Here is a 12,170-nt window from a genome sequence, read left to right as displayed (position 1 = left end):
TATATATATATATATATATATATATATATATATATATATATTTATAAGCATGGCTAGGTGGTTAAGAATTTCACTTTCTAAGCCATGTGGTTCTGAATTTAATCCCATTGGGCCGAAGATCTTTTGCTATGAGTGTGAGTTAATCAATGCTTTGTAGGTAGAATTTGGTTGCTGGAAAAACTGTATGGAAGTTCATAGCTTGTATATATATATATGTATGTAATACAAATAATAAATGAGTATATGCATATATACGTACATGTATGTACATACCTACATCTACCTGTATATATAGATGCATATCTGGGTACAGGACATTGAAAACAAAACATAGACAAATGATAAACAGAGTACAGAAAACACACAGGCCACAGAGAGAATATTTCCTTCGTATGTATGTATGTATGTATGTGTATAATTTTTGTGGGTGTATATATTGGTAAAGGATGTAAACATGGGGCAAGAACACCGAAAAACCAGTGTTCTTCAAAGTCTCTTGCAACATTTGTTTTGCAATAAGTTACAGACACTCCCTTATAAAATAAAACAGTATATGCTGTTGACATCATAAGAATTTATGAACTTAAGGGGACATGAATTCTGTTTTGGAATATTAGATCTGCAAGGAGATAAGCTATAAATAAAAGCGTGTAAATTTCAGGTTAAAAATCACTTTGGCTATAAAAAAGTCAGGTTTACAGATGTAAGTTTGTAACCCAAGGGCAGTTTCTACTTTTTTCATCCAAAGTGTTTTTAACCCAATATTTACATGGTCTTATATATAGCTTACCTGCTTCAAGATTCAACGTTCCCCAAAAAGAAAAAAAGTAGTGTATGTAACTGTGCAATACATGTATACATAGTGTGTGTTATATAAGTGTAGATATAGCTATGTCATGAAGAAGTTCGCCGCATGTTACCTTAAGTGAGGAGATTCCTTCTTTCAGCTCTATGCCTGCCAAATCCTTGTCAGTGGTTTTTGGAGATAGGAACTGAAAGAAGTCCGTTGTATATGGATTTGTTGTGTGTTCTCAGAAAAGTTGCTGAGCTACAGACAGTGATATCATTTCTCCTCTCAACAAATGTTCTACTAACTTTGTGCTTTTGAAGATGTATCAAAGCACAGATCCTTCACTTGAAAGATACAGGCTAGTGATTGGAAGGGCATCAGGCTGTAAAACAATGTTTCAGTAATACATTCATGTAACCCATTGCTAACATTAAAAAAAATATTTTAAAAATTGTGAAAATGAATGAATGATTAAAGATTGCTTTGTAACCATGAGTAACCAGGATCAATCCCGCAGCATAGCATTTTATGCAAACATCATTTTCTATAGCCTTTGTGAATGAAATTGGGTAGAGAAAACTGTATGGAAGCCCATTGGATGGACTGTACTTGTGATTCAAAGGTACAGCCTTGTCATGCTGATTCTGATTGAGAACTATGTTAGGAGAATGCCCAATGACTCATGGTAATACATTGAGCAGGTAATTCAGTTGATTGAACAACCTTGTGCTCATTACTGAAACCAATAGAGACCCCCCCTTGCACACACACACACACACACACACACACACATCATCATTATTTATATATCCACTTATCCATGCACACATGGGTTGGACAGAATTTTACTGAGGTGGATTTTCTACAGCTGGATGTCCTTTCCATCACCAACCATCATCTGTTTCCAAGTAAGGTAAATTTTCCCCATAGACGGACATGTTTTCCAAGGAAGTTTTGAAATGGACAGCAAGCCTTGCATGACGGTGACATTTGTTTACAACTATCATGCATTGTCAAGGTAAAGAGACTGGTGCATTTACACATGCATGCATGCATGCGTGCCAGACTTTCTTCAATACCTTTCTACCAAATCTACTTAAAAGGCTTTGCTCACCCCAGGGTTTTATAACACAAGACATTTGCCCAATATGCCACACAGTGGAATTGAACCCTGAGCAATGCAATTGGGAAGCAAACTTCTTTTTCACAGTTATGCCTGTGCCTATATTTATAAAGAACTATTTTTTTAAAACATGTTACATCGAATCTTTTACTAAAGATTTTTCATTTATTTTTGTCAGGTCTTTGTTTAGTTTGAATCAATAATTATGGAAATAAGAAAACTTGTTAATAAAAAATATTAAACTCATGCACAGACATGTCTTCAAAGTATATGTATGCTCTTGTGTGAGTGTGTAATGTGTGTGTTTTGTTTATATATGCATGTGAAAAGGGTCAATTATAATAGTGACTGATGCTTCATGGATCTGTTATTTGGACACAAAGTTTTCCAACTATGTATCCATGTATGTACCAGTAATTATATATGGTTTGTACAAGCAAATAAGAGAGAATGCGAGAGTAAGGTAATAGAGTTTATTTAAGATTCAAGTAAGGAAATTTAATATTGTGTACTTGTTATTGTAATTAAGGAGAGAGAACATCACTCAGCCTATACAGATCCTCCTATGTTGACATTCAGGTGAAATGTCTGCATGCAAAGTGTGACATTGAATGATGTAAAGACAGTTTTATTTCAGGGTGGGACAGAGTGTTTAATGTAGGGCTTTATTGGGCAGTGTTTAACTCTTTAGCATTCAGATTATTTTGTCAAAGTATTTATTCACATTGTTTTGAATTGATCATGCCCTATCTCATAGCTTTGAGATTTCAACAATCTGATTGTTTACTTTTAAAATGACATTGTAGAGTAGGTGTGAGAGTCCAGATCTGGCTGATATAAAGATAAAACAGGTAGAATATTTTGGTCAGATATGGCTGGTTTAAACGCTAAAGGGCTAATGTTGTGTTAGGAGAGTGAGACACAATAAAGATGATGGGTGTTGGGCTTAAGCAGGAATATTATGCTTCCTGCTTATTCAGATTGAACAGAAAAGAGACTAAAATGACCAACAACCTGTTAATGGATTCAATGCATTTTGTGAATTAATCTTTGCCTATCAACCAGCTGACCATTTTTTTTAAAGATGATACAATATAGAATGTGTTTCTGTTGTAGTTACATCCTCTGAAAGTGGTGGTGGGCTATTAGTCTGGTCACATTTACACAGGTCTTTCACTACAGATGTCTGTGTACACTTCAAGCAAGCATTCTGTGCACTAGTTACCAGGGTGTTACTCGATATGTCACACGAAAAGTACCAGTGACTGATTCATATGCCACATAAAATGTGTGAGTGTGATATCAGTTCAGTTAAGAAATTAACAAACTTTTGGTAGTTCTTCAGAAAGTGTTCATAGGAGGGGGTAAAAAATATTGTTTGATGAGGTGTTCTACTGTTTCATCTGTTGTCAGATATTTGGAATTCCATAGAATAAATATATGGACATGGTTTTGTTTCTTGCCAAGAATCCATTAGTGAAGTGAATGGAATATAATATCTTTATGCATTTATTTGATTAAAAATTTTCTTCTTTATTTAAATTTTTGTATATAGCTGCTATTTTGATCTAGTTGGATTTCTTCAGTATGCTGTCATTAAACATTGCATTATATTAAATTAAATTATCAACATTTTAGAAGTGGGGAGAGGGAAGGCATATAATGAGGTCATTATTATTCATAGTTCATTAGTAGTATAAGAGATGGAGAGAGAAAGTGATAGTAGTTACCTTAGTTTGAAATTTACACATGTGTATGTACATGTTGAAATGTTATTCAAAACAATCCAATTCATGTCTCTCCTGTAAATATAACTAATGCTGTTCCCCTTCTTCTTTGTAATTAGAACTATGGTTTTCTTGTAGACATTCTTCAAGTTTTAAAAAAGTTAATTCCAGCCATTTCTGGAGATGTTTTCATACACAGTTCTTGCGAGAATTTTTTGTACTGATAGAATAATATCTTAGTTGATTGGCTATTCCCTATGGTAAGGGAAAAGAATCATCTTGCCAAGAATCCACTTTTTTTTTCTCTCTTTTTAATGAAGTGAAAGGACACTAAAGAAATAATTATGTTTCCATGGATGCTATAGTTTTATGAAAACATTTAAATTTTATCAGTTTATAATTTAGGTAGGGTAATTGGAGTAGAAGCGTAAATTTTAATCTATATTTCCTCACTGTTGACACAAGTCTGCACTACCAGGGTACAAGCCTGGGTAAATAACATATGGCGTACATCTTACTGGAGAAGATAAATGAGATTGAACTATTTATCTTCCCTTGTGAGATTTTAAGTTTTTGTGCTATTTCTTCTATTGGTTCATGGTATCCCAATTTCAAAGACTATAAGTAATTTGCTGGTTCAGATTTAGTTGCATAGATTTTTGATGCACTTTACATTAAAAATGTCTATACTAACTTAACTATTGCATTTTAATTTAGAGAACATCTGAGAGTGAATTTATTACCTGAACATTTCTATTTTTCTGTACCTGCATTATGGTAAAGTTACTTAATAATTCTCTTCATTCCTACTACAAGTATAGCTTTGCTGACAAGGTTTGATAAGATAGAAATATAATCATACACACCTCTGTGCCCAGAGTCGTCTTCCTGGCACTTGTGCCGGTGGCATGTGTAAAGACATTCGAGCGAGATCGTTGCCAGTGCCCCTGGACTGGCTCCTGTGCAGGTGGCATGTAAAATACACCATTTTGAGCGTGGCTGTTGCCAGTACCGCCTGACTGGCCTTCGTGCCGGTGGCACGTAAAAGTACCCACTACACTCTCGGAGTGGTTGGCGTTAGGAAGGGCTTCCAGCTGTAGAAACTCTGCCAAATCAGATTGGAGCCTGGTGTAGCCATCTAGTTTCACCAGTCCTCAATCAAATCGTCCAACCCATGCTAGCATGGAAAGCGGACATTAAACGATGATGATGATGATGATGATGATGTCTCTTAGACTTGCAAAAAGATTTGAAATAATATCATTCTATGACTGATATTAATTTTATCACTAATTGCTTTTAGGTAGCTCTTTGCTACTTCCTCTATTGAAAATTTTAACATCAACTTAAGTATATTGTAGTAGCTTTACTGACACTATAGTACTAATGATAAATCTCCTATAATAATTTGAATGAACTCTTTCTAGTTCCTTAATCTTTAGTTCATAGTGACACCATGGACGACTTCATCTTCATGTAGTGTGTCTTGGGAAAATTAGCATAGCAGTTTCGCTGAGCTATTCTTACCATAGAAATGAACAGAATATTGCAAGCTATCAAACCACTTGTTGATTTTACAGTGTTGCTATTGCTTAGAGCAGTAAGCTTTTCTTAAACCCATTTTCGGCTAGGTGGACTGGGCCAGTTTAGTCATACATTGCCTGTAACTGGATATGAACTACTGACTTTCTGACAATGTTGTACTCCTACTTAAAGACTCTCTCTTAAAAATATTGATTGGCCACTGTCTGCTAAAAAAGAAACCACTATTGACTACAGTATAAATCACTAGAATTCTAGAGGACTAAGAATAGTCTGTGCTGGCAAGAATATTTTGTAAACAGTAGAGAATGAAAGAATCTTACCTGAAACAGGTATTGTCTGTCTATTTCTCTCTCCACAACAAACTTAATTTTCATGTCATTAGTTATGAGATTTAACTAATTTAATATTGTACATGTTGACTTTTGTATATTATAAACTAGTTCTCTCTTCTACAAAATTCTGTTTCACTATCCTATACCTATACAATCTCTGTCTATCAATCCCCTTTTACCCTCTCTCTCTCTTTTCTCCCTCTGTCTCGTCCTCCTCACACAAGCACTCATTTCTTATTTTTCTCTCTTCTATTCAGGAATAATTATTTTTGATTATGTTAAAATATCACCCTACTGTATCATTGCAGTACTTTTTCTCCCCATCCTGCTTCAGTTTTCTTAACCCTTCCAACTAGTTTTTCTCTTATTATCTCCCCTTTTTATCGTTTGTCATTCCTTATCTCCTTTCTCTTATCCATTTTCAGTTTCCCTTCCTTCTTACTACATCTTTTCTGTATTCCCCTCATTCTTTCATCCCTTTTTATGCTTCTTGTAATCATTAACTTTGTTTTTTACACTCTCTGCTCCCTACTGCTCATTTCTGTTATGAAAGGCAGATAAGTGCAGATGGCCAGTCCCACATTGATATATGACTCCCGTGGAAACGATGGTTACATTTTCTTCATAAGCTGCATCAAAACATTAAAAAAAAAGATTTTGTTGACAATCCAATATTACGTTAACATGTTTATGAGCATATGTTAGTGTGCATGTAAGTTTGTGTGTATGTATCTGTGTATATATATATATATTGACAAGAATTTCAATCTGAAATTGATGCATTGAAACAAATATTGTACTTCAGAAGTTTTTATCTTTGCCAATAATTAGACATGAATTGATTATTATTATTATCATCATCATCATCATCAGCATCATTATTAAAGTGGTGAGCTGGCAGAGTCGTTGGCACACTGGATGAAACGCTTAGCATCATTTCATTTGTCTTTATGTTCTGAGTTCATTATCCCACCAAGGTTGACTTTGCCTCTCATCTTTTCGGGGTTGATAAAATAAGCACCAGTTGACCCCTTCTCTGAAATTTTTGGTCTTGTGCCAAAAATTGAAGCCATTATTATCATTATTATTATTATGTTATGTTTGACTTTTGCTTTGCATTTGTACAAGTTGGATCCAAGTCTCACCCAGAGACCTCAAGAGACAACAAGTTAGAAGTCCATGTAGGTGTTATGCCTAGGGTGCCATATATTTCGATTTGTACATAGTGTTGTTCTAGAGAATGTTTAAGAAACCATAAGAAAATTATGTGTTTGTTTTAAAATTTGACATCACATAGACAGTATTTTACGTAGGATATGGGCAGTTCCCATGAGCACTATCTTTTGAACTTCAGCCATTTTGGGGTTTCCTGGTATCTGAGCTAGGTAGTAATCATCCCGTTTCGCTGTCATTCCCAGGGCACCTATGACAATAGGTATTGTTTTAGTCTTATTATTATTATTATTATTATTATTATTATTATTATTATTATTATTATTATAGTAGTAGTAGTAGTGAGGATGCATAGCCTAATGGTTTGGGTGTTACACTCACAATCGTGAAATCAATTCCTGGACTGGGTGGTGCATTGTGTTCTTGAGCAAAACGCTTCATCTCACATTACTCTGTGGTCATTTTGACACCTGATGTGTGGTACACTGTGCACCTGTTCAGGCAACACTGATTTAATGGTGGCAGCGAGCTAATGTACATGCATTAGTAAACACATGCATTTGATCACTGTGAACAAATCATTTGTGCAGGTTGTTCAGTGCAAACTGAATGCTCATATGTCATCTTTGGTGGAAGATCCCATCATTATCATCATCATCATTAATATTTAGGATAGTAGCTTGCCAGAATCATCAGAGTGTTGGTAAAAGTGTCTTGTGTTGTTTCTTCTGGTTTTTTATGATCTGAGTTCAAATCCTACTGAGGTCAAGTTTGCATTCCAGCATTTTGGAATCAACAAAATAAAGTCTCAGTCAAGTATTTAGGTCAATGGTAAGTCCTTCCCCTCAAAAATTGCTGGCTCTATTCCTGAATTAGAAGCTATTATTATTATTATTAGTAGTAGTAGTATTATTGAGTGAGAAAGCAGTGCATGCCATCAAAGTAACACTGAGGTAAAATATGCAAAGCCTGGTATAACCATCATGACTACCTGTCTGATAAGGGTGCACCAGGCATATGCATCTCAACCATATGTGCGCAACATGGTGATCTCATATCAAGATTTACAGTGCATGACCTTGCAGGTGGGGCCCAGTTAGGATTTTCCTCAGGTCGAGTAACCCATCCCTCTCAAAAGGTCCCTGAATAAGGGTTGTTTAAGGATGTTGAATAAGACCCTTATGTTTCCAGAAGTGAATTATCCAAACCCCAAAGAATTCTTCTGAACACATGACTATGATGCTCCTCCACTACTTCTGCTCGTGATCAGAGATGCACATATCGTCAGCCACTAAGGGACATGCTCAACTGGTTAAGGTCAAGCAACTGACAAGAAAATATGTGGTATTAAGCAGAATATTTGCTGTCACCCATCTTTTATACCAAGACAAAACAATGTACATAATAACAATTCCAATCAGTTAAGATGAGAAGCCACGAAACCACTGCCTGGTACTGCATCTATTATTATCATTATTATTATTATTATTATTATGAAGATGGTGAGCTGGCAGAATGCTTAGCAGCATTTCGTCCATCCTAATGTTCTGAGTTCAAATTCCATTGAATTGCCTTTCATCCTTTCAGGGTCAGTGAAATAAGTAACAGTTACACACTGGGGTTGATGTAAGCAACTACCCACCTCCCACCAGTAGAAAAGAATATTATTATCATTATCATCATTATGCCTAGTGCATGCTAATTTAGTTGCCAGGTATTTTATCTTGAGGTTTGATGATAGCAAGTCTCCTCAGATCTCAAGAATCTTTCTTAGAATACACACGCACACATATATTCTGGGCTTCTTTCAGTTTCAGTCTACCAAATCCACTCACTAGAGGCGGTGAGCTGGCAGAAACGTTAGCACGCCGAGCGAAATGCTTAGTGGTATTTTGTCTGTCTTTACGTTCTGAGTTCAAATTCCGCCAAGGTCGACTTTACCTTCCATTCTTTCGGGGTCGATAAATTAAGTACCAGTTATGCACTGGGGTCAGTATAATCGACTTAATCTGTTTGTCTGTCCTTGTTTGTCCCCTCTGTGTGTAGCCCCTTGTGGGCAGTAAAGAAACAAGAAGCAAGAAACTAAATCCCATAACAAAACAAACAGGTGCGAAACACCAGCAGGTGGAGTCTATACTTCCTCAATCTTCACAAAAACAAGAACACAATGCTGTAACCACACCAGGAACAGGGTACACCAAGTGGTGTAGTAGAAACTTGCACGAAACTACTGAAGAAAAATAATAATAATAAATAATAATTCTTGCTAATTTTGGCTCAAGGCTAACAATTTTAGGTGGAGGGGGGTGTGTGACAAGTCAGTACCATTGACCCCAGTACTTGACTAATACTTTATTCTATAGATCCCAAAAGGATGAGAGGTAAAGCAGGATTTGAACTCAGAATGTAAAGAGCCAAAGGAAATACTGTAAAGCATTAGATCTGATGTGCTAATGACTCTCCCAGCTCAACATAATAATCTTTAACATAGGTGCAAAACCAGAAATTTGGGATGAAGATTGACTTTTATCAGAGCAATCTCAGTACATGATTAATACTTATTTTATTGATCTTAGAAGGATAGAAAACAATTAACCATTGCAGGATTTGAACACAGAGCATAACTAATCACATTAATAGTATTGATGATGATGGTAATCCTCTCTACTATAGGTACATGGCCTGAAATTTGCAGGGAAGTGGGTTAGTGAAATGACATCAACCCCCAGTGCTCAGCTGGTACTTAATTCATCAATCCCCAAAAGGATGAAAAGCAGGGTCGGCCTCTGTAGAACTTGAACTCACAACATAAAGACCAATGAACTTTCACTAGGCATTTTTGTCCGGTGTGCTAACAATCCTGCCAGCTCACCGCCTTAATAATAACAACAATGACAATAATAATAATAATAATAATAATGATGATGATGATGATAATGACGAAAGCAATAATCAGTTTATGTGTAATTATTGACAAAGATAACATTTCCAAAATACAACACAGACACACATACACAATCATTATGAAATAAGAATGTACTTATATAATATGTTTTGATGTGTTTATAAATGTATTCATGCAAGTTTATGTATGTTATGAATGTGTGTTTGTGCTTATGTGTGTGTGTGTGTGTGTGTGTGTGTACGTGCATGTACACACACAGGCACCAATATTTTGCATATAACAATGTTGCTATTATTATTCTTCTATATTCAACTGACTTTATATACTTTTTTTTTATTTTAATTTAATTTTTTTTTTTTTGTTGTAGTCTTGTCAGGTAAAGGTAACACCACCAATCCCTTCTGTTAATATTGTTGTCCTTAAAACTGTGAAATGTAAAAGTTTTTAGATAGAGAAAGAGGAGGAGGTGGATGAAAAAAAAAGTAGACATTTACAAATGAAAACACCACCATCACCACCATCACTACCAATAGACAATAACAAATTCACAGGAGTGTCAAGTGTTTGTTATTGTGTTGTGTTGTATGTTTGTTTTTCTCTTTTTTTTTTATTATTGCACAGTGGGACAGGTTTCTTATTGGGAGAAAGAAAGCTGTTGTTTGTTGTTTGTAATATAACAGTTTAGCTTTGTTCATTGGATGTTTTTATACACAGAGACACATACATACAAGCAGTTACACACACATACACACACACACTGCAGTCGCATGTAGACACGTACACATGCAGACACAAGTAATTGCATATGTACAAGTACATATGCAGACACACTGGCAGTTGCATATTCATAAATGCGCCTGGTGATAGACACACCCATTCGAGCACATGAAAAATCTACAAAGTACACACATTCACACATACTCAATATTAAACAAACAGGAAGACACAACATAGAAATTTAGATACACAATGATTTATATGTATAAGTTTGTGTGTGTGTGTGTGTGTGTGTGTGTGTGTGTGTGTGTGAAATGCTCCCGAATGGACAGAGTGAATGAATTAAAGAATGACATGTGTATGCTTTTCAATGTACTAAATGACATGTATGTGCTTATGTGTGTTTGTATATGTGCGTGCATCTTACATATGATGTTATGTTCAAGACAAGGAGGAGATTTGACTCTAAGTTGCTCAACCTACTGAAATCATAGTTGAATACTTTGTCTTTAGATTCTTGCAACTCCTAAAAGGATTGACATTGTGCGTGTATGTGTGTGTGTACATATCGTGTTTGCTTATGTGCTTTTATTCATATGCCTATGTTTGTTAATGTTTGCATGTATGTGTGTGAGATTGTGTGTATGTGTATATATATATGTATGTGTATATATATATATATATATATATATATATATATATATATGGTGTTCCTTTCATCATGTTTTCAAACAGAAAAAAAGAAATTTAAATGCTGATTGACAAATGAGACACCTGGTTTTTATGAGGTATTTTTTTCTTAAATTATGGTACATATCTTCCTTCCCAAAATATGAAAACGTTGACTGCACTAAAGGATCTCCTATGAGCCATGGTCATTTGTTCTTCTAGAAGCATCTACCCGATCTCCTTCAAATCATTCATTCTCTATTATTTTCTTTTAAAAAAATGGAAGAATTCATTAACTAATGTAGACTTAGATACATTATGTCTGAAAAAAAATAAGTGTTACTGTCATAGAAACAGTGTCACATTCATTCCCAATATTTTGTGAAAACATGTCTGGCCATGGAAAAATATTGCCTTGCTTGGTAACATTGTGAAGGTTGGCAACAGGAGAGGCATTTGGCCATAGAAAATCCGCCTCAGTGAATTCTATCTAATCCAGGCAAACATGGAAAAGTGGTTGTTCTGATGATGATGATGACTAAGAAAATTGTGATGAAGGTGAAAGTATCAAATAATGTGATGACGAATACATCAATAATGGATGCAAGCATCAAATGCTGATTTACTGGTGATGACAGTGATGTTAGTAATAGAGAGGTTATGAGGAATGGGTGATGACGAATGCAACCAAAGTAACCTAAGTAGAAACTACGCAGGTAACTGACCAATTGCTATTGATTGTGTGTGTGTATGTGTGTATGACATGGGTGTATGACTGAAAAAGTTTATTTTCCAGCTTTGTGGTTCCATGTTTATTCCACTACATATGACCTTGGGCAAATATCGTATATCATAACCTTTAGATTGATCAATAATAGTGAGTGAAATTTGATGGAAACTGTGTAGAAGCCCATTATATGTGTGTATGTATGTGTGTTAATGGTGGATATGTGTGGTTGAGTATGTCTGAGTTTGTGTGTATTAGTGTCAATACTAGTATTTACATTCGTGAAAGGCTCATAACTTCCTAATGAGATGTAACTCACATGAACTTAGCCAGTTAATAAAATGAGTACTGGGGTTAATATTGTTTAAAACTCTTGAAGGAAATGCCCAAGCACGATCCAATGCAATGACTGAAACCAGTAAAATGAATATAAATATATATATATATATATATATATATATA

The sequence above is a fragment of the Octopus bimaculoides genome, chromosome 11 (genome assembly GCF_001194135.2).
Source record: "Octopus bimaculoides isolate UCB-OBI-ISO-001 chromosome 11, ASM119413v2, whole genome shotgun sequence".
NCBI lineage: Eukaryota > Metazoa > Mollusca > Cephalopoda > Octopoda > Octopodidae > Octopus > Octopus bimaculoides.
This window is presented reverse-complemented; position numbering follows the sequence as displayed.